The 27,354-nt window shown below is 39.6% G+C and overlaps 1 long non-coding RNA gene across 1 annotated transcript; it reads left to right on the top strand.

The window, feature by feature from the left end:
* Positions 1 to 27,354, top strand: LOC309641389. Its single transcript, XR_014252598.1, has 4 exons — positions 1 to 8,836; positions 19,434 to 19,666; positions 21,294 to 21,355; positions 21,679 to 27,354. It is a non-coding gene; the product is annotated as an uncharacterized lncRNA (long non-coding RNA).

Below are 27,354 nucleotides of genomic sequence, written 5' to 3' on the forward strand. Positions count from 1 at the left end.
TCTGTGTTCTTATAGCACTCCATGCCTGTTTTCCTCTGCAATAGCATCTACTGCACTATATCACAACTTTATGCATGTTGATAAGTTTCCCTTAATCAGTGGAAACCTTCCTGAGGACAAAATCTGCCTATCTCTCAATCTCCGTGGTTTGCAATCAATGTTTGAGCAACTGAACTGAACTGGGGAGAATGTCACTACCTAGATTTGACCTTGCATCTTCACTGGTCTTTAAATTCAATGTAAATCTATACCAGATTATAATTTCCTGCAGCGCTATGAATTCTTTGATATTTCCCTATATTTCCTTCATAGCAGGTGGAAAATGAATTAGATGAGAGTCTTTCTTTTGGTAATTATAAAAGCTAAATGAACAAGAAGTTATTCAAGGTTAGGTTAGATGTCAAACAAGGCTGGACAATTGTTCTGATCTCTAAGACATTGACTGTAAAACTGAATCTTGGAAGCAGTGATACTCAGAGAGACTTTCTGGTTGTGTGTTAGGGTACAAGCTAAGCTGCTATAACAAAGAGACCCCCAAGCATACTAGCTCAAATATAGAAATTTATCTTTTGTGTATCAGCCCAGAGTCGATGGATAGATGGACCAGGGTGAGTTCTGCTGCAAAATCCAAAGTTCCTGTTTAGTTTGTTCATCACTTAAGGTTGTTTTTACATTTCATATCTTACTGTTTGGGGACTGGAAGCGATCAGTTTTTTTGGTCTTGCAAGACCCCCACATTTCTAGACTCTCTATTCACTTCATTTCTGCTTGAAATTGCCTATTTTCCCCCCGAGGTACTATTTGTCTTGTAGCATTGCCAAGCACACTTGGCAATGTGTGCCAAAATGTGCCAAGCATATTTTATGTGTGTTGTTATTGTCAATAACAACACACATAAAATTAAATTTCAGTTTTCCTACCTTTCCCTCTAAAGATGCCTGCTCAGGCATCACACGATCCGCCTCCCATATTACCTCAGGAGATGGTTTTACCCAATAAGATACAGGGATCTCCATCTCTCCAACTTCAGAGAGCAGTCTTCTCAACACCTCACTGCTGGGCTAATACCACATATTATAGTTTTGGGGGTTTACTTTTGCTTTGTTATTTGGTGACAGCTCGCTTCTGTTCTAAATATGTGTATTAGCCAGGCTCAGGCATTATGGTAGGTTGTATTATTGTTCTCAGTTATTTGCTGCTCCTGCCTGTGGAGGGGGTATAGTTCTCTGCTCCACTGTAGTAAGGCTTGGCCATGTGACTTGGTCTGAGCAATGAAATGGTGACAGAAGTGTTGTGTGCCACTTCTGAGCAGGAGCTTTAAAAGCCATCACGTGGTTCCTCCCACTTTCTTGCCGCTGCTGTGAGAACAGCAGCACCCCCAGATAGGGGCTGCTTCTTCACCTTGAATGCAGGATGGAGACGCATAAAACAGAGACAGAGCCAATCCACAACCACATCTAATGTGAGAACATCTAGTAGTGTTCTAAGCTACTGATATTTCGTGGTTGTTTCCACAGCATACCTTAGTGAAAGCTAATGTTACGGCTAGACTGTACTGCAGCAGTAAATAAATCCCCTTTTCTTAGTGGCTTAACATAAGAGTTTAATGCTCTCCTTTAGGGTGGGATGAGGGGAGCTCCATTTTCTTTAGTGTGCAGCCTGCTTTTAGGCAAATTGTCACGAACAATCATTGCTTTGAACTTATCTGACCAATGTCTCTTTGTACCATGTACAACCAAATCCACTGGGAGGGAGCCTCATGAAGGTCTGAATTTTTATTTTTCTTTTCTTGTACTGCAAATCCTCTTAGCCTGTTTATATAGTTTGACTCTTGCCATTCTGAGGTTTGTTTTGATCTTGGATGTACCATGTTTTTCATCATTAAGGAAGGATTAATTTGGTGGCTCCAAAATGAATTCCATTCTATTTTCCAAATCCAATATCCTTTTGAACTTATTCCAGAAACTGTGAAGGAGTGTTGGCCTTATGATGTAGAGAGCTGTTTGGGCCTCTGTAGTATTGGTGTGGGGAGAAGCTGTAGACTCTGTCTTCTTCCTCCTCACTCTCAGTCTTAAACCTCACATAGAATTTCTAAATGTACCAAAGTGACCTGCTTACTTCTCTCTTATCTAAGGATGGTGATTAAAATTAGCTCAGTGCTGAAGCTCTCAAAGCCTTTGAACAGATTTCAGCTGCTCGGTCTATCTTTGATTAGGATATGTTCATTTAGGTGTTCCAACTCCTTTAAAAACTCTTCAGTAAATTTCCAAGCCTCTTGTCAAACACCACTGACCGATTGCCTTTCTAGCTCCCAGCCTAAAGGACTCTGAAATCATTTCTCTGACCTTCTCATTGACTAATTGGGCTTTGATTGGTGTCAGCTGCTGCCAACTGTGATAAAACTGTTTTCAGTAAGCCTTGACATTCTGGAGGTGACATTAGGTCACTTTCTCATACTTATAAACAGGACAGTTTTAGAACTGAGAGGGGAGTCGGTGCTATGGATCGTCTTTCATTCAACAGATCTAAATTAAGAACCGACTTCGTGCCAGATATTGCTGGAATGGGGTAAGAACTTACTCCCTTCTCCAAATTCCCATTGAAAACAACAAATTATTGCAGTTGCAGAAGATGGTGAGTCAGGACTGAGGGAAGTACTTTCCAGCTTTGAAATCGCAGGGTGGGGAGGAAGAGGCCGGGGCAGGAGATGTGGCAGAGGGGCGTGTGTGTGTGTGTGTGTGTGTGTGTGTGTGACGTCTCCATCCAATCCTCAAACACCACCACGAGGTAAGTACTTGCAGTGCCTCTCGTATGGGAGGAAACGGGCGCCCTCAGAGCACTCACTGACAGTTTGTAATTGGCTCAGATGATGAGTTACGTTGTGCAGGCTCCTAATGAAGGTGGTCGTGTCAGGTTGAGAAGGGAAGCAAGAGCCCCAGATAACTTTCTGGCTGCCAGGACAGCTGTGGAAAAGAACCACTGCACAGAGATGAGGGTCCCTGAAGTGACTGACCTGGGGCTGCAGCTTCCTCCCGATTTCCCAGGGGGCAGCCATACCTCTAATCTCACAGAGTAAAACTACAGCAAATCTAAATCCTCTTTTTCTCTATGTGTCTTGAGCCTGAAATATTTGCTCAGGGACCCATATTCCCTGGGGCAGAATCTGCCCGAACTATGCTGGGCAAACATAGCTGTCCCTCTGCAGAGTGGGCAAACAGGGGACACTCACCGCACATGTGATGTAAAGCAACAGCAGCTCAAAAGACAGCAGGCATGCTAATGCCACAGGGCAGATGTCACCCTCTGAGTCACGGGAAGATGAAGGAAAACTCTCAGGTAACCTCTTATTTGCATTTTCAATAAGAGTAAATTGCATTTATGATGCAAAAGCAGGCAATCCGGAAAAGGGAGGAGTCTGAAAGTCGTCATCTTGGCGATGAACGTCAACTCTGAATTCATGCAGTGGAGGAAGCAGACAGTGAATTGAACCCAGGAGAAAATGGAATTAATGAATGAGAAGTAAGCTTGATAAATTGTCCCAAGACACTAAGGGAAAGGATAAAGGAATGGAAACAGTAAGAGAAAAGAGACACGGGACATGATCGAAGTGAGCTGATACCCTATAATTGAAATACCTTCAGGAGAGGACATCACAGGTGGAGGGAAGTAAAAAAGAAACAGTAGAAGAAAAACATTTTTATTTATTTATTTATTTGGCTGTGTTGGGTCTTTGTTGCTGCACGCGGGCTTTCTCTAGTTGGGGCGAGCGGGGGCTACTCCTCATTGCGGTGCGCGGGCTTCTCATTGTGGTGGCTTCTCTTGTTGCGGAGCACGGGCTCTAGGTGCGCGGCTTCAGTAGTTGTGGCACGCAGGCTCAGTAGCTGTGGCTCACAGGCTCTAGAGCACAGGCTCAGTTGTTGTGCGCACGGGCTTAGTTGCTCCACGGCACGTGGGATCTTCCTGGACCAGGGATCGAACTGGTGTCCCCTGCATTGGCAGGCGGATTCTTAACCACTGTGCCACCAGGGAAGTCCTGAAAAATATTTTTAAGTGGAAGAAAAATTTGAATCTTAGAATTGAATTAATTAAAATGACTAGATACATCAGGGCAAACTTTCTTAATTCAATGATTTCTCAATGCTTTAAAGCATGCAGATTCAAGGGAAGCATTCGTTATAATGGAAAATAATCCAGCTGAGATCAAAACTCTTCCTTTTACAGTTTTATTGGAACCGAAATGATTTTATGTAAACATATTTAATTTCATATTGAAAGTTGGTGCAAACGTATGAATAGGGTATATTAAATCAATGCAGAGTAATAAAAATAAAATAAAAATAATAAAGTCAAAAAAAACCAAACACTGGAAGAAAACAATGCAACACTGTCCACATAATGATTGCTGTGCAAAGTTTCAGCTTAGAGTGTAGATTTCCTTTCTCTTTTTTTGAAGCAATTTCGAGGAGCAAATATTGTGTTCCCAGAATTCTAGCCCTGGACACATTAGCCTTCATATGGAAGGGTAGAAGGAAAACAATCTCCAATGTGCAAGGCTTCAGAACGCATACTGTTAGTGTACCTTTCCTGAAAAAAGTTATTGAATAAGTGCTCCAGTGAACCAAGAAATTAATCATAATAAAGAATTTAGAAATCAGGAAGATTTATAAAAGAAAATGTAGTGAAAGATGGAACCAGTGAAATAGCATTAAATTTAGATTACTATTGCTAATGTAGTTATGAAACTTTCTGCAACTGTCAAAAATAAAGGGAAAGAGAAGATACATAATGTCAAAACGTATTAAAAAGATTGAGATCTAAAGTTCTAGATGATTTCAACATAAACTGGCTGGTAAAGGGGGATGTGAAATTTCACATTTTATAGGAGGAAGTATACTGTTTCATGTTTGATGTTAATAGAAATATGTGTTTGTATATGATTTTTAAAATTTTAGAGGTGAACACCAATATAGTCCTGTAGGTTAAAACCTTTTTGTTTTTAGCAGTTGAAATCTTCCCCTCTCCCTATACACACACCCACGTACCTAAATATAAAAGAGGTCACAGTGACACCTGCTCTGGTTGAGACAGGGCAGCAAACCCAGAGCTCTAATCCTTGGGCTTCCCTTTCACCTCCATGGCCTCTAAGGCCCTGGAACAAAATCCTGGAGCTCATAGAACAAAATTTGAAAACCATTGTCCTAGTAGATAAAATGAATAAATCTTCCATGTCATTAGATCACAACTTGTGCCAAGGTGCTATAAATGGATTACAGCCTCCAGACAAAGTTCTCCTCTGACCGTGGGGTGGCTGACCAAGCCTGGGGCTGTTGGATTCCCATAGCCTTTGACCTGGATCCGCCTGGTCCAGGGCTCCTTGAAGGGTGAAGTGGTCTGATGGTGCGCCTTGGTCCCCACAGGGTGGCTGTGTCTTTCCTCATTTGCCGTCTGCTCCACCATGCTGTGCAGAGCACAGCTGAGGAGATACTTGTGCATCCTGGATCCCTCTTTCAGCACACAGTGTTAACCAGATGTGGTCAGGGGAACCACACTAGCTCCAGGAGAGGCTGGTCCAGTGTGGGGACATCGGATTGGGCACAGCTCCCTGTTTTCACATATATCCAGAAACTTCTGTTCATTGGTGGCAGAATGCCTCTTTAGTGGCAACTTAGCCAGCTTCAGGATGGCCTCTTCAAGGATATATGTTCATTCTGAAAAGTAGAGCATTGTCATTATTTTGAAATACTTAATATGGAAATTTTCAATGGATTCAAAATTATTCCCATTATCACAAGAAATTTCAATATTACTTTAAAAGATAAATGAAAGAGCTGTCAGTTTCTTTAAATGTAATCTAAATGTGTACATTTTTGAGTAATAGTAAAAGTGCTTTACATTTTTTTTTTATCACCAACCTGTGCAAAGTTTCTCACTGATGGTCCCTATAAAGAATTTGAAAATATCATCATGAAAAAGTCTTCATCAGGACTTTTGTATTATTATTTTAAGCGTAAAATCTGATATAAATAAGATACAAATAAGAGTATGGAAGCAAGCTAGTTTTTAATTAAACACCCTGAGACCATTTTATTTGGAAGCTTTATACAAATTCAGTATTTTAAATGTTCCTCAATTTTACTTTTTTACTATTTTATTTTTAATCATAATTTTATAATAGAAAGAAAATATATTTGGCACCAAGCCCTGTATATAGGCCTTCATATTTCCTCCAGTTTTCTGAGTGTGAAACAGAAGTATTATTTTGCATCTGTGTGTGTCATAATGTAAAAATGATGGGGAAGCATGGTTTTAGGGACACAAATATGCAGAGAAAGTGTCGTCAATAAAAAAATAAAGGGGGAATAAAGGAAGCCTATTTGAGCATTGGCCAACATGTATTAAGTGAGGGGGCAAGTTATGGAATAATATGTATGGTTTATTTTTTGCTTTTGCAAAATAAAAATATTAGAACTATTGCTAGTGGGTATCTGTGGCTCACTGTGACTTCTCCCTTCTGGTTGCTGCCCTTCAACCCGAGCATGCAGTTACAAGGGAAGCAGCCATGTTGCTGGGACATAAGTGTGCCCCTTTGATCAGCGTGGACTCTTTTAAGAATCCTGAACCTTCCCAGGGAGCTTTGGGACTGTGACCAAGAATGTCCAGTCTCCGGCTTCCCTGGTGGCGCAGTGTTTGAGAATCTGCCTGCCAGTGCAGGGGACACAGGTTCAAGCCCTGGTCTGGGAAGATCCCACATGCCGCGGAGCGGCTGGGCCCGTGAGCCACAACTGCTGAGCCTGCGCGACTGGAGCCTGTGCTCCGCAACAAGAGAGGCCGCGATAGTGAGAGGCCCGCGCACCGCGATGAAGAGTGGCCCCCGCTTGCCACAACTGGGGAAAGCCCTCGCACAGAAACGAAGATCCAAAACAGCCAAAAATAAATAAATAAATAAATAAATAAAGTTTAAAATAATACAGACATACATTAAAAAAAAAAAAAAAAGAATGTCCAGTCTCCGTCTGGCTGCTTGCTTGAATAGAGGAAATTTAAAATCACAAGATGTTGGGACTTGTCATTTTCTGCAACAGGATGAGGAAACAGAGTGAAGGATGGAGGGAACTGATTTTTCCAATTCGCTGCCATGTTTTAGTCTGTGTCTAAGACCTGGCTGCCTTCCTTCTTGTCAGTTCAGGGAGACATCTTACTATGCTTATTGTAAATCCCCCCACCCTTTTGCATTAATTCCTTCAATTGGGTTTCCTTTGCCCACATCCAATAAATACATAATCTATATGTTAATTCACAGGGAAAGATGAAAGTCAGGGGCATCTACATTAAAATATTAGCAGAGCTTAACTCCAGATAGTGGACTGTGGGTGAAACAAGACAACATTAAACAACATTAAAATATTTTTTATTTTGCTTTTAGAAAAACTTGCACGACATACAAGAAGCATGTATTACTCTTGTGATAAGAAAAATAATTAAAGAACATACTTATTTAGGGGATAAGAAGTTGGGTAATTATGGTTAAGTCTAATTTTTATGTTTAAGCTGCTAACTTTGAGCCTTATTATACATAATATAAAATGGAAGAGTTGACAAATAATTCTGAAAAGACTGGTATTAATTATTATGACTGTAATACTAAAATAAAAATTTAGCAATATACTCTTTAAATATCTATAAAAGTAATTTTATTTTAATTTGCTTGCTAGGACAAGAATTTACAAACTTTTTGTTAGTGTATAAATCGTACTCCATTTAAAGAAATATTTTCTGAAGGGAAGGATATTGCCCTCAATTTCTTTTTAGATTATGGCAAAGTGAGCCATAGGAAAAGTAACAGTTTCCCAATCCTGAACCTCCTAGTGGTCTTCCACTTCCCTGCAATATCTGTACCATCAGCTAAGTGAGATTTCAATGAAGTTTGATCAATGTTATTATCCCGGGAGATGGGGAGCAATGAGGAAGCATATTTGATTTAGGAGCTGCCTAATGGTTGGCGGGTTAATAGGAAACACACGTTTTTTAATGAATTACAAGAAGGAAAAAAAATGCAAAGTCTCCAGCCCCCAATTACTTTCAAAATGTCAAGAAAATCTGAGCCATTGAAACCCTAGATTTAAATTTAAGATGCTAGGAGGGCATGAGTGAGAACTTCCTTCTGAATTGTCTTTTTCTGAGAGAACATAAAAACACCCAACACGTTAATAATTGGGCCAAGATGGCCATGTGGCTCCAAAAGTTTAAATGCTGAAATAATTCATCGTAAGGACCGTGTGCTTCTATGCTTAGCACAGATGGGTTCACCTGTGTGAATTTCCGTTCTTGTTTAATGTTGTCGTCTTCAAGATGAGAAATGAAAGGTTGACATTTCCTGATGCATTTTCTCTGGCAAGTGAACAGAAATAATCACTGGCTTTATTTGCCTGAAGACACTACAATGGGGTAAAGTGAATGATGACAGCCCTTGGCAACTGCACATCAGGTGAGAAAGGAAAAGAGTTCGTCCTAGTGGAGAGAAGAAATATTGGATTAAAATGAAAAGCTATTGGATAAGAGAGTGTTCAAATGTGTGGCTAACTCTGTCTTCCATCTCAGTACCTAACCCTAAAGGTTACTTAGATCTGGTTCTTGAGTCTATCACAGACTTCGGCCAGTCTCCAAATGTAGGATCCAGTGGCTTTGAATTTCAGTGTCAGTGCTTTCTGAGCCCAATCAAACATCATTTAAGGCTGATACTGATTTGCTTCTCAGGTTGCCTCATCAGGGTGGGCCCAGGCTTTGGAGTCAGACAACCCGGTTTGAATCCCGGCTCCTAGAGGTGAGACTTTGAAAGGTAAGTTAATCTCACTGAATATTGTTTATTGTAGAAGTGGCTAATAACACTCACCCCCCCAGGCAGTTGTGGAGATTAAGCATGGTGAAAGTACCTGTCGCATCCCCTTGAATGAATACTCTTGCAGAATATTCTTTATGTTTTATCTAGAGGCTTTATTTCAGCTCTAACCTTGTCCACCTTTCAAAACTTCCACTACACAGCCTTCTTATCTTTCATGAATATACTTTGTTCATGGCACTTGCATTCACATATTTTCAGGATCACTTAGATATCTGTTATTTGAAGATTTTCCGGAGCATTATTCTAGCAACTCCTTTTTTGTCCAAAGACTAAGATGCCATTAGTTGTTAGGATTTGGGGGCTATCAAGTTAGGAACTTGGAAATATGATTCACCTCTGAGACTACAGAACTGTCCCAAAGTAGGGATCGGTTGTCCTTGCCTCAGATGGTTATTGGGAGGACTAAATGAGATAATCTATAAAGCCCTTAGCATGATGCCTAAACATGGCTATGTGAGTGACGATGTTGGATAGCCCTGTGCGTGCCACCCAAAATAATACCTTATAAGCAGTAATTATGTCACAGATTCTTTTCCAGTCAAAGATTAGAGTATAGCTATAGGATAGAGATTGCAAGTAGGGTTTGACTCCTCTGCCCACATGCTATCTGAATGCTGGGTTAGGAAGGATTCTGAAGCTGCATCTTAGCTCAGTGGGAGAAAGTGCTGTGACTGCTTAGAGGTGTCAGATCTGAGAGCGGGGGCAGGATGATCCGATGACATTTATTTAGCATTCCTCTTCTAGGTCAGTTTTTCCCTTTTATTTTTTTGATTGCTGCCTGCTTAGGTGGAACAAAAGATTCCTTGATTCATCTATCTTACCCATTCCCACTTCCTAGTGTAAAAAACAAAAGAAACTCTATGGTAACAAAAAAATTGGAGAAAAACAAAACAATAAGCACTATACTCAAACTCTTCCGTGTTAGTTCCTGAAAAATTATAGCCCCCCACCAAAAAGTCATTACCAATTTTAGAGTTATTAACCCATAAAAAGTGAAGTAAAAATAATGAAACTAAAGGAATAGTAGTTGAAAAGCAAGCATAGCACCTGTTGAAAACCCCGATCAATCAAGACCACACTAATAATATTCTAATAACAAGCTTTCTTCCTCTAAACAGTGGGAGTTTTAACTATGTGTATGTCCATGTAGAATAAGATTTCTAGTGTTGCCAAGCCTTGGAGAGTGGTCAGACTTAATAGAATCCTAAGTTAGAGGCTTCTATAAATTCTGCTTACACACTAATTTTAATTCAATGTGACACAGATTACTAACGGCCCCCAGTATCCCTGAATGGACACTGGGAATAATAATTGTTTGTATTCATAGGGATTGTGGAGATTAAGTGAGATGCTGAATGTAACATCGAGGACATTGAGTAGCACACAACACAAGCACAGAAAATGTTAGTTATTATAAGTTCATGCAGTTTTAGGAGTTCTAGTGAGATGCTGTAACTCCTTAAACTCTTTTCTATTTTCTTAAGGGAGCCCCACTACACCACTTGAATGTACTTCCCCTCACTTAAGGTTTTGATCCATGTTTTTAAAAAGCATATTGCCTTGGGGAGACTGATACTTTATTTCCTTATATGTTTAGCATATTTATAAGTGTAATGAGCTAGACACCATGCAATGCCCTGTGTGGGAGAGGGGAGTCACTAAGGTGAACGTCACAGCCCCTGACTCTAAGGCACCATAGGTCTTTCTGGGCTGTGTGTGGCTGCCTGAATTAATCTGATGACTTCTATGATCTGGCCCAACTTACCTTTCCAAATGAATTTCCTATCACAGGATATTATCCTGTGTCCACATTGAACCACCGTGTTTCCAAGTAATCCTTCTGCTTTCCAAACTCTGCCTCTTGTCTCATTCTGTTTCTTCTAACTTGGAAAGATTCCCATCCTCACTTTTAGAATAGGTCAACTGTAGCCTCACCTGTGAAATTTTCCTATATTATCACAGTCTGAAAACGAGACTCTCTTCTTTGTATAGCTGTAGCAGCGTGCATTTTTGGTGAATGAATCGATGTAGGGATGATAAATAAGTTTGTATCTTACTATAGTCATGGAGCATGGGTAAAGCATGTCAGCCATGCTGGGTGAGTCTGCAGAATCTGGTGGCAAGAGATTCTGAAGGCAAGCGTCAGAGGTTTGGCACTTAATGAATACAAACAACAAGCCTTATTGTATCCTGGGGTATTCAAGGGCACCAGTTCCGGCATCAAATCCCAGCTTTACCACTCCATGTTGTGGCCTCAAGAAAGTCACTCAGTTTTCTCATCTGTAAAATAGAGATAACAATAGTACCAACATCACAGGGGCATGAAGATTAAATGAGATAATAACTATTAAGCTCTTGACATGATAAGAACCCGACACATGGTAGGAGTTCAATAAATGTTCATTATTATTATCATTTACCCTTTTGTGAACTTCTCATTCTCCATGTACCTGTAAGACTCGACCCAGTGCTGGGTTTGAATCTAGCTCTTTAGATCCATCTTTCATGACAGATAAACGTTTTAATTTCTTTTTTTCATAGAAATTTATTTATTTATTTATGGCTGCGTTGGGTCTTTGTTGCTGCGCATGGGCTTCCTCTAGTTGCAGTGAGCGGGGGCCACTCTCCGCTGCAGTGTGTGGGCTTCTCATGGCGGCGGCTTCTCCTGTTGTGGAGCATGGGCTCTAGGTGCACGGGCTTCAGTAGTTGTGGCACGTGGGCTCAGTAGTTGTGGCTCACAGGCTCTAGAGTGCAGGCTCAGTAGTTGTGGCACACGGGCTTAGCTGCTCTTCGGCATGTGGGATCTTCCCGGACCAGGGCTCGAACCCGTGTCCCCTGCATTGGCAGGCGTATTCTTAACCACTGTGCCACCAGGGAAGTCCCTAAACATTTTAACTTCTTATGCAAATATAAAACTGGAGACCATTAGAAGACTATTTGGAGTATCAATAAATGTGGTTTGTGGAACTTAAATTATGTTTCCGATAAGCCAGTTCTTCAGCTGGAGTAGTTCCTACTCCATTCTCTTTCAAGTTAATATCTAACCACACTTAATGGTCATCTCCTCTTGTTAGCTGGCAATAGGTGAAACCAATTAAAATACAATTAATAAATGATAACTCTGGTGTAGAATGATGTTGGCTTGTGGCAGAGGCTTTCAGGGACGAGCTGCCCAGGAGGCCTGTCAGGTTGGCAGAATAAGCTGGAAACCTATTTAAATGTTCTTTGAAAACAACTGAAATGCTTTCCTCTGAGTGTCACCAGTAAAGCACAAAAGTATACCAAAGAGCATCTTGATGTGGTGCTGTTTACAGCAAATTTCCCTGATCAAGGACAAATACATCATTTATGCTATATTTTGTGTGTATATATGTGTTAGATAATGCATGCCATCCACTGTAACAGGAAATTTGGATAATGTAATTTAGAAAGTAAAGTACAGGTGAGAAGATTAGACCCTTATCTGCAACACTACAAAGGATGCGAAAGACAGCATTTGAGGTCAATCAGATTTTCTTTCAAATCATTTTCCGTGAGGTACTTAAACTATGCTTCATTTGCGGTTTCACGGTTTCCAAGTGGACTGTAGGCTGGATGGTGGTTGGGTGAATCCCTCGCAAAATAGAACTGAGAAACATTTGAATTAGGTATGAGACATGACAGGAAGAAACATTGCAGCAGAGAGGAGCTAGAGAAAGAAAGGGCACTTATGAAAGCAGCATAGCGGGAGTGGTTGTATACCCTGGGCTTTTCAGGAGTGTCCCAGTTTATACCTGTGCTCAGACATTTATTTAGCACCCCTTTTCACTGTCAGTGTCCCAGTTTATGCTATAGATTAAATATCCAGCAGAGTTTACACTGAATGCTCAATTTCACTTTCATAAGCCAGAAAAAAGTAGCATGGACCAAAATCTGCCACTGGCTGCTGAAATTCCAATTTGAGTAATAGGAATTTAGAAGGAAAGGTAAGAGACTACATGCTGAAAAGCCTAAGCACATTCACGTGGTTACTTAGGTAATAAAGATGACACATCTGGGGCTGGCAAGATAATCAAGTATATTAGTACCTAATGCAAATTTTGTCCTCTGATGGATTGATAATGCATTTGCCTGGGATCTCCTACTGCTCAACTTGTGACAGAAACGTTGGCTCACTTTTCAAGGTAGGTGAAATAAGAGAAAACAGACAAATGTCACGGCTTCTTATGAGATTTTATTCAAGGAGGTGGGCTAGAGGGAGATATGGTCAAAGGGATGATTCTGGTCCAAAGGCTCAAACTTGTTGCCCTGGAAACAGCCTCTCACTCAGAAAGCAGAGCTCATCTGTGGAGTCATCTCCTCAGGTCCCTGCATGTCTACCCAGGAGGGGCCAACTGCCACCTGAGGGAGTAGAGTTTAGCTCTCTCATTTTGGCAGCACATATACCAACACTGGAATGAGTTCAGAAGTATTAGCATGACTCTTGTGCAAGAAGTTATTGATTTATTCCAATTTTGGAAGTCACATGTTATGAATTTATTCAGTGTTGTACTAGAGTCTTTGGCCACTGGAGTAAGGCAAGAAAAAGAAAGAAAAGTTGCCATGAGTGGAAATAAATAAGCAAAACTGATTATTCAGAGATGACATGAAAATTGTCTAAGTAGAAGACCTAATGTATATACACGTATACACACTCACACAACACATTAGGAGAGTTTAGGAAGATTGCTAGATATAAGATCAATTTTTAAAAGTCAATTGCATAGTCATAAAATAGAAACCAATAGTTATAAAGTGTTAATGTTACATAAAATGTTTAAAAATAGCAACAAAAAATTGACACCAAGGAATAAATTTAACAAAAGATGTCTGACTTTTATGTAGAAAGAAGGCCTAAATAAATGGAGACATGACATGTTGCTAGATACGGTGATCAAGTCTCCCATAATTGATCTGTTAACATAGCAATTGAATTGTTGATAAAACTTGATAGATAGCATCCAAAGTGAATAAGTGGAAAAGGCAAACAAACAGCCAAGAAGAGCTTGAAAAAAGAAAAATGTGGGGTAACTTGACCTAGGTCTGTAAAGATTTATTTTAATGCTTTATATTAGCTTGATGTATGGGTACATAAAGAGATCACTTAAACAGAAGAGAGGGCCAGAAACAGACCCACCCATACATAGACACCTGACATATATAGAGCTCACATTGCAAACCAAGCGGGAAAAAAATGGGCTATGCAATCGATGGTGCTGGGACCATGGGCTCTTCCTATGGAAACAAGTACAATTGGAACTCGGCTTCATATTCTAAACTAATCTAGTTCAGGTGACTTAGAAGTTTAATAGTGAAAAGAAATATTTAAAGCTCTAAGAGAGAATATAGGATAAAATCTTTACCTCAGGTAGGGACGTAGCATTTTTAAACAATTCACACAAAATATAAACCATAAATGAAAAAGGAATAAATTGGATTACATTAACATAAAATTTTATGTTTACCAGAAGACAGATAAAAAGAAAACTTAAAAGGAAACGAGCAAAAGACATGAAAAAGACATTTCACAGAACAAGAGCCCCTGATGCTAGTAAATATATGAAGAAAATATTCGACTTAATTAGTAACCAGAGAAATCCAGATTAAAACACCAATGAATTAGTGTCTTATACCCATTAGACTGGCAAGGCTGGACAATACTAGTTGTGATGAGAATGAGAGACACGTAGACCTTGTAAGAGTATAAATTGGTACAAACACTTTGGAAAGTTATTTGCCATTATTTTTTTAATGTAAAGAAAACATATTACCTAGCAATTTCTTTCTTGGGTGTATACCGTAGAGAAATTCTTGCTCGTGTGCGTAGTGTATAAAAATGTTCATACTGTGTTTACACAAATGTCTATCCAAATGTCCATTGCCATTGCCAGGAGAATGGATCAATACTTTGCATACTATAGTAGTGAAGATGATTGAATACAACTGCCTGCTTCAACGTGCATGGGAACCAAAGCATAATGAGAGTGAAGAAAGCAAATCACAAAAGGATACACAGAGTTCACCTAATAACGTTCAAATGTACAAAAATAAGTAGCATATATTTCTGGGTTATATATGTAACCATGTATGGTTATATATAATAATATATAATAAACTATTTTTAAAAGTGCATATATAATAAAGTATTTTTAAAAACCATAATCCTTGGTGGGGAGTCAGGGAAATAAGAAAAACTAATGGGGAAGGATATCAGGGGCTTTGCCATAATTAGTCATTTTCTATTTCTTTTTTTTTTTTTTTAAAGGAATTCCTTTATTTTTATTTATTTTTATTCATTTATTATTATTATTTTTAAATATTTTATTTATTTATTTATTTATTTATGGCTGTGTTGGGTCTTCGTTTCTGTGGGAGGGCTTTCTCCAGTTGCGGCAAGCGGGGGCCACTCTTCATCGCAGTGCGCGGGCCTCTCACTATCGCGGCCTCTCTTGTTGCGGAGCACAGGCTCCAGACGCGCAGGCTCAGTAATTGTGGCTCACGGGCCCAGTCGCTCCATGGCATGTGGGATCTTCCCAGACCAGGGCTCAAACCCGTGTCCCCTGCATTGGCAGGCAGATTCTCAACCACTGCGCCACCAGGGAAGCCCAGTCATTTTCTATTTCTTAAGCTGGCTTGGGCACATGGATGGTCAGTCAATCTTTCTTTATACCTTAGCTATTCACTAGACATAATTTTTTGAATGTGTGAAATATTTCATGAAAAATAAAATTTTAAAAAGTTTCCAGCTGGCCACAGATTTTCATCAACTGATGCAGGCAGTCCAATTATTTCCTTATTTACAGCTAGATCTATACTTTTAACTCTCGCTCATCCCTGAACAAATTTACTGAACATGGTCTAGTGGTCAGATTAACAGCTCTCTATAACGTTTTAGCCAACCCCAAGCTCAGCATATGCATGATACAATTTTAATGACCCAGAACAACATATTTAGTCATCTAGTATAGGCAGTTTCCCCATTAGCAATTGCATCGGAATCCCCCAGTACGTAATTTCTGTCGGTGACTTTATTATGAAATTCCATCGCTGCCTGCTGGGGGCTACAGGAGGAACCAGATTTGATGATTCCAACAAATGTTACTTCCTCCGTGAAGCCTTTCCCAGTGCCTGAAGGCAGAATTTGTTATTCTCTTCTGCTCGTCCCAATAGCATTTCCTTGTTTGCAAAATGGGGAGTACTGACTTAGACCTTATTGGCTGCCAAGAGGAATAAATGAGATAATGCATTTAGAGCTCACAGTAGGCACCAGCAAATATTAGTCATTCTTATATTTGTATTTGTATTTATATTCTTATTTTTGTTATTGTTTTTATTCCTTGGGCTTTATTGGAACGCATGGCACAGTATGACAAGCATCAGCTAATTGCATCTGGCTCTGTTTCCCTCCTTAGTCTGTAAACCTGTTGAGGGTGAAAAGTGTGTCTTCTCATCTGTGTGTCCCTGGTGCCTAGTACTGCTCCTGGTGTGTAGTAAGCACTCAGTACATATTTCTTGAATTTAGTTAAAATAGAATTGGTTTATGGTTTAAAATTCTTCTTTTAAAGTTTAGAATTTGCAGGGACTTCCCTGGTGGTCCAGTGTGTAAGACTCCATGCTCCCCAAGCAGAGGGCCTGGGTTTGATCCCTGGTCAGGGAACTAGATCCCGCATGCATGCTGCAACTAAGAGTCCACATGCCACAACTAAAGATCCCACGTGCTGCAACTAAGACCCAGCACAGCCTAAATAAATAAATAGATAAATATTTTTTAAAAAATTTTAAAAAATGAAACTTAGGATTTGCAGATCTATCCCAGATTCCAGTCCCTTGAAATCACCTGAAATTTGTGCCTCAACTCTGTGCCTTGGGGATGCCAGTGGTATTGGCACTTGTCCCTCCCTGGCTGTATTCCAAGGTTTGGGGAGATGCTGGCAGGGCTCTCATAAACACTTCCTGAGGAAAATGAGAAATGTCTACCCTTGGGCAGTTTGCTATTCTGGTAAAAAAAAAAATTTTTAAATGCTATTCATTAGCCACCTGGCTTGGTCAGAAAATGTAGGACCCAAACATGGGTAAAACCCTCTTTTCCTAAGTCAGATTGGTTTCTTGAAAAGATCTATTTTGGAAAGAAGACAAGGAACTCAGCATTATTGATCATAAGACCATCATATTGTTTTCATAGGAGAATATAATTTGTTGCTGAAAATAACCCAATGGATTATCTAGAGCCAGCCTGATTCAACTGGCTCTAGACTTTACTCTCCCGTATGGATCAATCTGAGAAATAAGTGAACGCTGATATGATGCACAGCAAGGTGAGGGTCAGAGAGTATAGACATTTAAGACATACAGTTAGTTTACTCCTCCAAAGACCTTATATACTAATCTTGATCTGTGACTAATTCTAGTTGTATAGTCATATGCTAAAGTGTTTAAGAATTTCTCTGTTAGAGAGGAAAATAGTGTGATGTGATGTGTAATATAGATCAGTAGGAAATTTTATTGGAAATTTTATTAGTGTAATTAATAAGCATATAAAATGTATTTGGTTAGAGGGTTTATAGAGATATAATTGTGTGGTTACATATGCTTGGAAATAATTCGTGTTATATGAGTAGAATAGAATACACTAAATCAGTGGATTAGGGGAATAGATTTTTAGATAGTAAACTATTTTAAGGCACCGTCAAGATGGAGAGGAGGAGGCCGTGAGAATCTCTGTTTTTGTGACCATAGCAATGACAAGAGCCAGGCACAGCAATCAGAATCGCATGAAATGGGGCAGAGATCTTGGCTAAGAAGGGACTTTATAATCATCACTCTTGGTGGTCCAGGTACCGAATCCCTCCTCATCTCAAGATACTAGGCTGAGCAAAACTCCATGCAAAGGAAGTAAGTAGTCATCAAGGCAGAGCAGAACATGGTTTTATAAGTTGGCTTTTGGAGTTGGGCTCAGAGTGAAGGAATGGTTGGAGTAGATGGTATGGTGTGAGATCAAATGGGGAAGGGTTTTCATCATAAGTAAGGGAGATGTACTAAGCTTTCATCCTCAAGAGTCGGGATGCACTGCTCTTACGAGTCATTTCGTTCACTGGAGTGATGGTGATACAGGTTAATAAACCAAGGTTCATAACCCCTGATACTGTCACATTAGTGGCAGGTAAGGAAAGGCTAAAAGCGGTAGGTAAAGGAGCCCACATAATACAAAGTGTGACTTTGGAGTCAGTCAGTACTTTCTTTAAGTCCAACCTCTGCCACTCACAGGACCTGAGATCCTGTGTAAGTTACTTAATATTTCTGAGCCTCTTTCCTATTTTTCATAAAATGGGATGGAAACAGGTTCTTCTTAAACATACCTTTATTGGTTTTTGTTTTGTATTTTAATTAAGAACTAGAGTTTACATCTATCAAGTGCCTTCCATTATAGGGGCTTCAAATTCTCCTTTACTAATAAACATTGAGTGTAACTCCAGTCTACACTGTGCTAGAACTTGGGGAAGAAAGATGAATGAGACACTGTTTTGTTTTGTGTTTTTTTTTTTCTTCAGCGAACTGACTATGTGATTGATAAAACAGGTAAACAAGTGTGGTAACCATTTTACAACAAGCAGTAGAAGAAACTGCTAGCTGCCTTGTAGTACACATCTGTTCTTTCTTACAAATGAGAACCCCAAATTTTGCTGGGAACGCTGCCCTTCAGTTAAAATACTATTTTACAAACTCCAGTTGACAAGTAGTTATGACCTTGCTATTAAGTAACAGCCAGTGGGAGATAAGCAGGGCCTCTGTGTGCACCATCTGGGATGTTTCCTGAAGGTTAAGGGATATTCTTTCATTGTCTGCTTTTCTTTTTCTGCTACCTGGAATGTAATAGCTGGAGCATAAGCTGCTATCTTGGACCTGAGGAAGATATCCTGTAGGGAGGGGGTGGGGCAGGAGCAAAGCAGATTTACCCCTGAGCCTAGATCCTTGGTGATTATGAGGCAAGCCTCCAGCTTTGGGCTTCTTACCTTCAAATATCATGAGAGAAAAATAAACATATGTTTTGTTTAAGCCACTGTTCTCCTGAGTTTTCTGCAACTTCTAGTCTAACTTCAGTGAATTAATGCAATAGGATACAGTGAGAGACACTAAGAAGGGACTGGTGACTTTTTTGGTGGGGGGACCAGGCAAGGCTTCTCAGAGTAGGTGATGCTTAAGCAGGGGGCCTGCCACCCGATATGGCGCCCAGATATTAGGAGTTTGGTACTGTGTCTATTTATAGATACTATTGGCATGTCCTAGACAAACTTATTAGAAGGAGGGTTTGAGAGCTCTTATATAAATTGATCTGCCATTTGCCAAATAAGAGAGGGCTGGAGATTTTCATTGAGAGGCTTAAACAACTGGACTGGTTTTTAAAATTTACTGTGTGTGTGTGTGTGTGTGTGTGTGTGTGATGCTTTGGAAATGCTCATAACTGTTTTCTCCTCATATTTCTTTTTATGTCTTGACCCTTCTCCCACGTTTTGATCAGCTAAACTAGTCTGTGTTCACTGGCACAGAAGAAGAAAGTGGGTAGATAGAGCAGAGAAAAAGAAATTTATTCCTGGCTTTTGAGTTTCAAAAGCACAGATTCTGACTGTCCAAAGAAGAGTGGGAAAAAAAATCTGTCACTAGAGATAGAAGACAGTCAGACAAGAAGCATGGATGAGCCCCTAAGAAAGAAGTTCTGTGTGCTCTGTTCTTTGGACCCAGCCCCAGGCCAAGGTAGGTGCAGCCACTGGAAAACCCAGAAGGGTTTGTGGGATCTGAAAACAGAGGGTCTCTTATCCCTTTCCTAGGTAGAGTCCTGTGTAAGTGACAGGGCTCCAGAAGAGAAATGACTGTGCTGTGTAGGTGAAATGAACATTAGATACTCAGAGTTCCAATATAGCTTGGGAGCTGCAGAATGATGGCCTAGAAGTAGCAGAGAAAGAGCGAGAGGGCCGCTAAACCCAGAGAAGTCTGGGGGAGGAGGAGGAATGACTCAGAGGCAACCAGAGGGCATATTTCTGTGGGTGTCCACATGGAAAGATGACTGGGAGGATGTGTTGCCCACCCTCCAACACCTTGACACTAACTATATAAGGCCCCCAGACCTTAGCTGTGATGAATGACCCTGCCATAGAAACATGGAGCAGAATCTTACACTGCCAATCTGGTGAAGAGCAGCTAAGTTCAGTTACGGAAAAATACAGAAAATGATTGTTCTTGCAGACTTGAGTATGAGGATAGAAATTAGGATCTGTTGCATATTCATTCATTCAACAATAATTTATTAAGTGCCTATGAAGTGGCTAGCACTGTTTTTAGACATTTGGGATGCTGCAGTGAACAAAACTAAATCAATTCCTGCTCTGGTGTAGCTTGCATACTAGTTAGGGAGACATACAATGTATGGAAAACATAAATGTTGTATTATCATCAGGTAGTCATAGGGATCAGGTAGAGAAATAGAGAAGGGTCAGGTATAACTTACCTATGCTGGAAGGTGAATATTCGTACATTAATGATGAGGCTGAATAGAAACGCTTGCTTTTATTGCCAGTCTTGCTGTGTGTCATATTGATCTTGTGTAACTGATGAGAGCACGCAATCACTGATGGCTCTCAAGGTGGGGAATGCCAGAAATGATGATGAAGTAGGTAAGTTGGCTATTAATACCTTCCAAAGATCAAGGCCAAAGTTGAAGCTAGATACCACATTTTGGCTAAACCCCAGGGATGAAGCTGAACTTCAGTGCAAGCCTCATACGTTATCTCTTTTAACCCTTTATCCACCCCACTGGATAAATATCTACACTCAGTTTTCTAGATGAGAGGTCTAACACTCAGAGAAGTTATTCAATTGGGCTAAGATTACACCAACATTCAGACCCAGGACTATGAATTCAAGGCCCTCGCTCTGTACTAAACTGGGTAAAATACTCCAGCAGGCTCCATGGGCTTTATTTCTGGACTCCCTCTAGCTTTGCAATGAATTTGGGGGTTTCAAACAGGACAGGCCTGAGAAGTCCTCTGCCATCCTAAAGGGGCCTCTCTTGGCCAGGTAAGTCTCAGAAAGTCATAGCACTGCCATTTGGGATGGAGGGTGGAGTGAAGAAGGAAGGGCAGAAATGTTTTGCAGTGAAACTCAGAAGTCTAGATTATTCTGCAGCAAACCACTATGGATTACATTCAGCTGTAATCAATCTGCAGACCATGGCAGAGACATTTGTTGTGGTTCTAAACCAGAGGATTAGAAAGTTTGAAAGGATTTGGGGAATCATCCATCCAGGCCTGGAATATCCTCAGTAGGATCTCTGACTTGGAGACACTTTACCTTTTTTTCCCCCTCCCATCTCTTGTTTTCTTAGAGAGAAGCTCTAACCTGACTGAGCAAAATGCCTGTGTTCAAAGAGGTCCTCCTGTTCTAGAGGTGAGCGAAGGGTGATGACCAGACCTCGGGGCTGAGTAGCCCTGGGTTGTCTGAAAGGGACATCTAAGAACAAAACTCAAGGGTCTCTGTCCAATTCCAACGTACCACTCCGTAATGGCAGAAGAAGAAGATTGGAGCTGATTTTATCATAGCGGGGGCCTTCCTCAGTAGAGAGCTTAACAATTTGGTAAAGTTATTGGCCAATTGACTCACAGGATAAGCCTTAATAAAGGAACTCAACCTGAACAATGTGCTGTTTTATGGCTAGTACATGTTGGCTCACCTGTATGAATTTACTCTGCTTATTTAATATCCTCTTTAAGATGAAAAATGATGCCAGCTCAGAGTTAACCGCATCTTCTGACACTGAGACAGTGTTCCTGTGGATTGAATGGCAGCCGCTCCTTCCTCAGACAGAGATTGAAAACTTCATCCTGAATGTCTTGCACTGGTGATGCGCTTCCTGGGCAAATGTCAGCACCAGCGTACATGCTGATGGAACAGTGCATCGCCACAGGTACCTTGACTTTGCGGGCTCACTGGTCGAGGGTGTCCTCTTTCAGAGAGCCTTTGTCAGTTGCCATCATATTAGTATAAAGAAAACTCCTAACTAACTCATATTTCAATTTACAGGTTAGCTCTTGAGATAGTCTCCATCAGATGGCATATTTCGCTTTTTTGTTATTCTCTATCTTACCACCTCTTTGAGTCTTAAAATCTTATCATCAGGAAAAATGATAGATTTATGGAGACACTCTGGATGTGAAATTATTCAAAGTTCCCTGAGAGATCTTGAAAGTGATGGGGAAAATGTTATGAAAATACTTCAGGAAACAGGAGAAACATAAGATATTGATCTTTTCTGGGGCTCAGATTCCCTGCCTGTGAACTCAGGGAGAGGCTGAAAGTATCTTCTAGCCCTAATATCTCAAAAGTCTATATTTTTTCTCTTGCTTTTAAGAACAGATTCTTAGAAAAGTCTTCCTGTTCAGGTACACAACATTTTATTGATACGTCTCATTATTTTCTCTATAAGGTAGTGTAAGTTGGGTAAGATGTCAGGCAGAAAATAACATTGGATTAGGACTCAGGAAGCGGATTGTATCTTTGGCCAATGAAAGCTGTATGGTGTCGAGGAAATCACTTAACTTCTCTAAATCTGGGTTCATTCATTTATATTATAAAACGAAAGTGCTAGATTAAACTCTCTCTGATATTTTTTTTAAGTCCTAAGAGCTTAGGTTTTGTAAACTATTGGGATTTTGTGCTATCTAATAAATTATAAAAACAAACGATAACCTATGATTGTTATTGTGACTTCTTTCTAACAAGATCAGATTCCTGTAAATAGTAAATAAGTTACCCCGTTGGGTTCTTATGTTGGTGGGTGGGGCTGGAATACTGGGTAAACCAATGGTTTTCACACTCCTGTCTGTGGACTCCTGGAGTCCATAAATGTATTTTCAGAGGCCTGCAAGTTCCTAAGTCTGAAAAAAACTGATGTAGAGACACCAAACCAAGCAGTACCTGGAACTGGAAGTGGGTCAGGGGTAGGTAGAGGTGGGTGGGAGGTTGGGAGTAGGCCGGTGTATCTGTCAGGGTCTTGTCAGCAAATAGAAAAGCATTAAAATTGAGTCATTGGAGGAGAGCTTATTAAAGAGAGTATTGCTAAAGGTGCTCAGGGTCCAGGAAAACCATGAAGAAGGTACAGTGTCCAGATACCATAACACCCCAGTTTAGCAAGGATGGAGAAAGGAGTAATCGCCAGAATAGAAACAGAAGCTGTGGCCTTCAGCTGAAGTACACAGCCAGCCCACAGGAGCGGCTGGGAAGTACCCCAACATGACCCTCCTTCCCACCTCCATTCTCCTGCATGTTCACTGAACTCCACCAGGCGGTCCGCTGATGTAACCAGACAGATCCGCCTCCAGGGGGCAAAGGACACAATGGTACATAAGGGAGATTGGTCTGTAGAAGCAAAATGAAGAATCCAACACAAGGGCATAGAGGAAAAGAGAAGGTTCAATCCTTTTAACAGGATGACTTAAATGTCCAGCACCATCTATACTGAAGGCAGGCTTTGCTTAATGTGATTCTATTTCATAAAGTCCCATAAATGAACATGCCTCTGCCTTTCCTCTCTCCTTATGGTACCTAATGCAATGCACTGCACACATGAGAAGCTCAACAAGGCGTGTTGATTTGATTAGATGGAACTTACTAATGCTTTAAATTTGGAAGTAAAATTTAGAGGGACATGATAGTTTCTCAAAACTCAAACTTTCCCTTACACATTGGGAGAAAGAAGAGAAATAAAAATACTCTAGATGTGGGGTTGGTTATAAAGAAGTGAAATAAAAAACAAAAAAGGATGCCAGGATTTAATTTTAATTATTAACCGGTATTGGTGATGTCGTTTTGGTTTACAATGCCGTTTCAAGGTTGCTATCTTAACCTGGTCTTTTAAACAACCTTTGAGTTGTTGTTGTTGTTGTTTTTACCCCTACTTTATAGATGAAGAGAATGAGGCTGGAGGAGGTTGAGCAATTTGCCCAAGGTCACGCTGCTAGTAAATACTTCTCATTCCCATGCTGATTCCGCCACACTGCTCATTACTTTGAAAAGATTAATACAAGATTCCCTGAGGGGGAATGTTGGACTACTAATTTATTCATTTCTTACCTTTTCTTTTTGTAGGTGGAAAATATGACAATTTTATTTGCAACCTAATCGACTATTTGGGGGGGGGGTGTTGAATTTAAATGATATCATCAATCACCTAGCCAGATGATGTATGGCTTCAGGAAACAAAATTAAAAGAGTTAAAGCAGTTAAGCATATATTTTATTTCTCTTTTGCATTTTAAACAGAATCAGAATACAGTCCAACACCTGTTCATTATTTGCAAACTACTATATTTAACTTGTTCTTTTCTTTAACTGAGCAAGATTTCATGTCACATTCAGATTCTGCAGATGGATTGTTTGGAAATAAAATGTCAAATTTCTTGTTCACATATCTAATTTTTCTTGACCTAGAGAATTCCCCAAATCTAATGAAACTGCTAAGTAGAGGAATGAGGAGAATCTGGCTGCTCTCAGGCAGTTTTCTTCCTCTTTATGTATTTTTATATGTTTTGCAGTTACTAAATGGTGGTCACAGGGATACCCATCTGTCATGCCTAATTAGGGACTAGAAATGGGTCTTCAGCAAATATTTCATTAAAAATGAGATTTCCAAGTAGTAGAAAAATATTACACCCAAGCTAAAATGGCAAGTACCTTACAGAAATATCACAGAGAAATAGGGGGAAATGAATAATATACTATATTATCCTGACTTTAATTAGACTCAGGGAACGTTAACATGAGAAGAGAGCGCAGAGAGAAAGTAGCTGGGAGGTAGAGAACTAAACATCCATTTAAATAAATTTGCTTCATTTAATACCCACGACATAACTAGAAAGTTGAACTAATTATTGTTATTGTATATCCAAGGAAACAGGGGCTCTGAGAGGCCTTGTAATGGCAAAACTAGGATTCAAACCTGAGTTTATCTGAATAGATTGCCCAAACTCATACCAGTGAATGAGCTACATTAATAAGACAAGAACCCAGATTTTCTGACTCAGAGCCCAGTGCTTTTCCAACTCACTATGATGCTTCCAAGCGAGGATGAACCTGGACCCTGAGAATAAAGCCTGAGGCTTCGACTATCCTTTTTCCCTCCTAGTAAATCTCCCATATCCTCATAACATCACATATATGAGCCTTTATTTATGTTTGATGTAACCCATTCAACATGTATCAAGGAGGAAGAACCAAAGAGATATCCACATCTATTCTCTCTTCTTTATTATAATCATCTTGTTTCTTATAATATTCACAGTTTATCAAGGATTGTAGTGACTTAAAATATATTGTATAAAGCCATGCATCTGCATGGGTATCATTGAAAAGATTTGTTGGAGATGATATACTCTTTCCTCCTACATTACTGTATGGAAATTTAGTCCCAGAGAGCCTCAATGACTGATCCAGTCACCCATTTATATCAAGGTCTAGAACCCAGGTTTTCTGATCTCCAGGAGAGTATGTTATTCCCTCACATAAGTTTGTTCCAGAAACAACAACAACAACAAGATACAAAAAATAAATAATCCCAAGGCATGGTATGGTGAAGCAACAAAACTCAAGAAAAATTAAAAAGAGCCCTACTGTTATCTAGGTAAAAAGAGCAAATGGAATTCAGGAAGGAAAAAATCAGATTGGCCTCAAAGTTTGGAGATATTGGAGCAATATCCTTAGTGGTCTGAGAAGAGAGAATAAAGGGTAACCCAAGAATTTGTATCAAGTCAAGTAGTTCATTAATAAAGACAGGAGGAAATAGATTCTCAAACATTTGAGCTATAGATGATGAAGAAATCAAGCCAACCACGAGAATCAAATGAAGGGCTCTGGCATTTTTCTAGAAAGCCATAGTAAGAAAGAAGAGACTAATAGACTATGAGAATCAAGGTCACAGACCAAAATGTAAACGTTGTTATACTTGACAAAGGTTAAGAGTAATAACACAACTGAAAAAACCCAAGATGTGAGGTGGTGAGGGTTTGGAGAGAAATGAGAGATTTACATGCACTAATATCTTCAACTTTCATATTGGAGTCTCAACAGATTCAGTACGACATTGTTAAACCAGGAAAAGGGGACATATGTACATTTCATGTAGTTACAAAAGTAACACCAGAAGAGCTAAAAGCAGAGCAGAAATGAAAATTTACGAAACAAAATATACGTAAAATATAGACCATCTAGTCAAAGATTGAAAACACATGAAAATTCAGGTGATTTTATGATCTCATTTATATAAAAATCAATGCATATAAAAATATTTATACATCTCTACACACACACTACCTGTTCATAAAGATGACGTATACATTGAAATGGGAGGGGAAGGGGGGAGGACTATAATTTTTTCCTGTAGCATTTTTTTTACGGTACCTAAGTATTCATTTTATAACCTGGTAAATATGATATAATACTTTAACAATTAAACAAATACATGAAAGATGAACCAGCAATAGAGATTACCTTAAAATTTTAGGAATGATTTGGACCAAAAAATACTGGGACATGTAAATTGCTACCTACCATCTACAATTGACTGTTAAAATGCTATCACCTCAATGTCTCAGATAACGAAGTCAGACGTTAGGATGCCAAGTCAGGCTGCTACTGCTGCTGCCGCTGCTGCCACCACAGGCTTTGGACACTTTGGAAGTCACTAGCACTTTCCTATATCCAGGCTGGATCAACAGAGTTCTATTAAATTGTGTGAGAACCCGAACTTCATATTCAATCCAATTGTTTTGTCCCATCTACAAAGGAAAGTATTTTGATAAAAATTAGAATTTCCCTTATCCCACAAATGGTGCAGGCAGAACTTACAGTTCTTTCTCTTTTCAGGAAAGTAGAATATGAGAGCAAGTTAGAGAGAGGATTTGAAGAAAAGCAGGTAAATTCCTCACATTTTAGGAAGGAGGCTATTATGCATGACATCTAATCTCACCAAGAACATTTTTCAAGTTCCCTTCCAGTTTTCTCTTTGTTTTGTGACCTTGCAACTAACACCACATATATTTTAACGAAATTTATTTATATTTCTATTTTTTGAGTATATGAAAAGAGATAGTTTTTACAATACAAATCACATTTTCAACTCTAACGTTGTGTTGCATTTGAGCCTCCGTGAGAATTTTAAGCAGCAATACTGAATAACAAGTAACTTATTTTGTGTGTGTGTGAAAAATTCTAATTCTCTGTGAAGTACTATTTTTCTGTAAGATGATTTACTGAGAATAGTACTTCAATAACTGCTCTGTGATAATGATGTAGTTGTGTTATTGATGATTTTGAAAATTATTAATATGCAATCTGGCTATCTAAGATTCAGACAAAAATGTGTGTTTTGGTATGTCTGTTTGAGGTGTGTGTGTA

This window comes from Balaenoptera physalus (assembly GCF_965194825.1).
Source record: "Balaenoptera physalus genome assembly, chromosome: 1".
Classification (NCBI taxonomy): domain Eukaryota; kingdom Metazoa; phylum Chordata; class Mammalia; order Artiodactyla; family Balaenopteridae; genus Balaenoptera; species Balaenoptera physalus.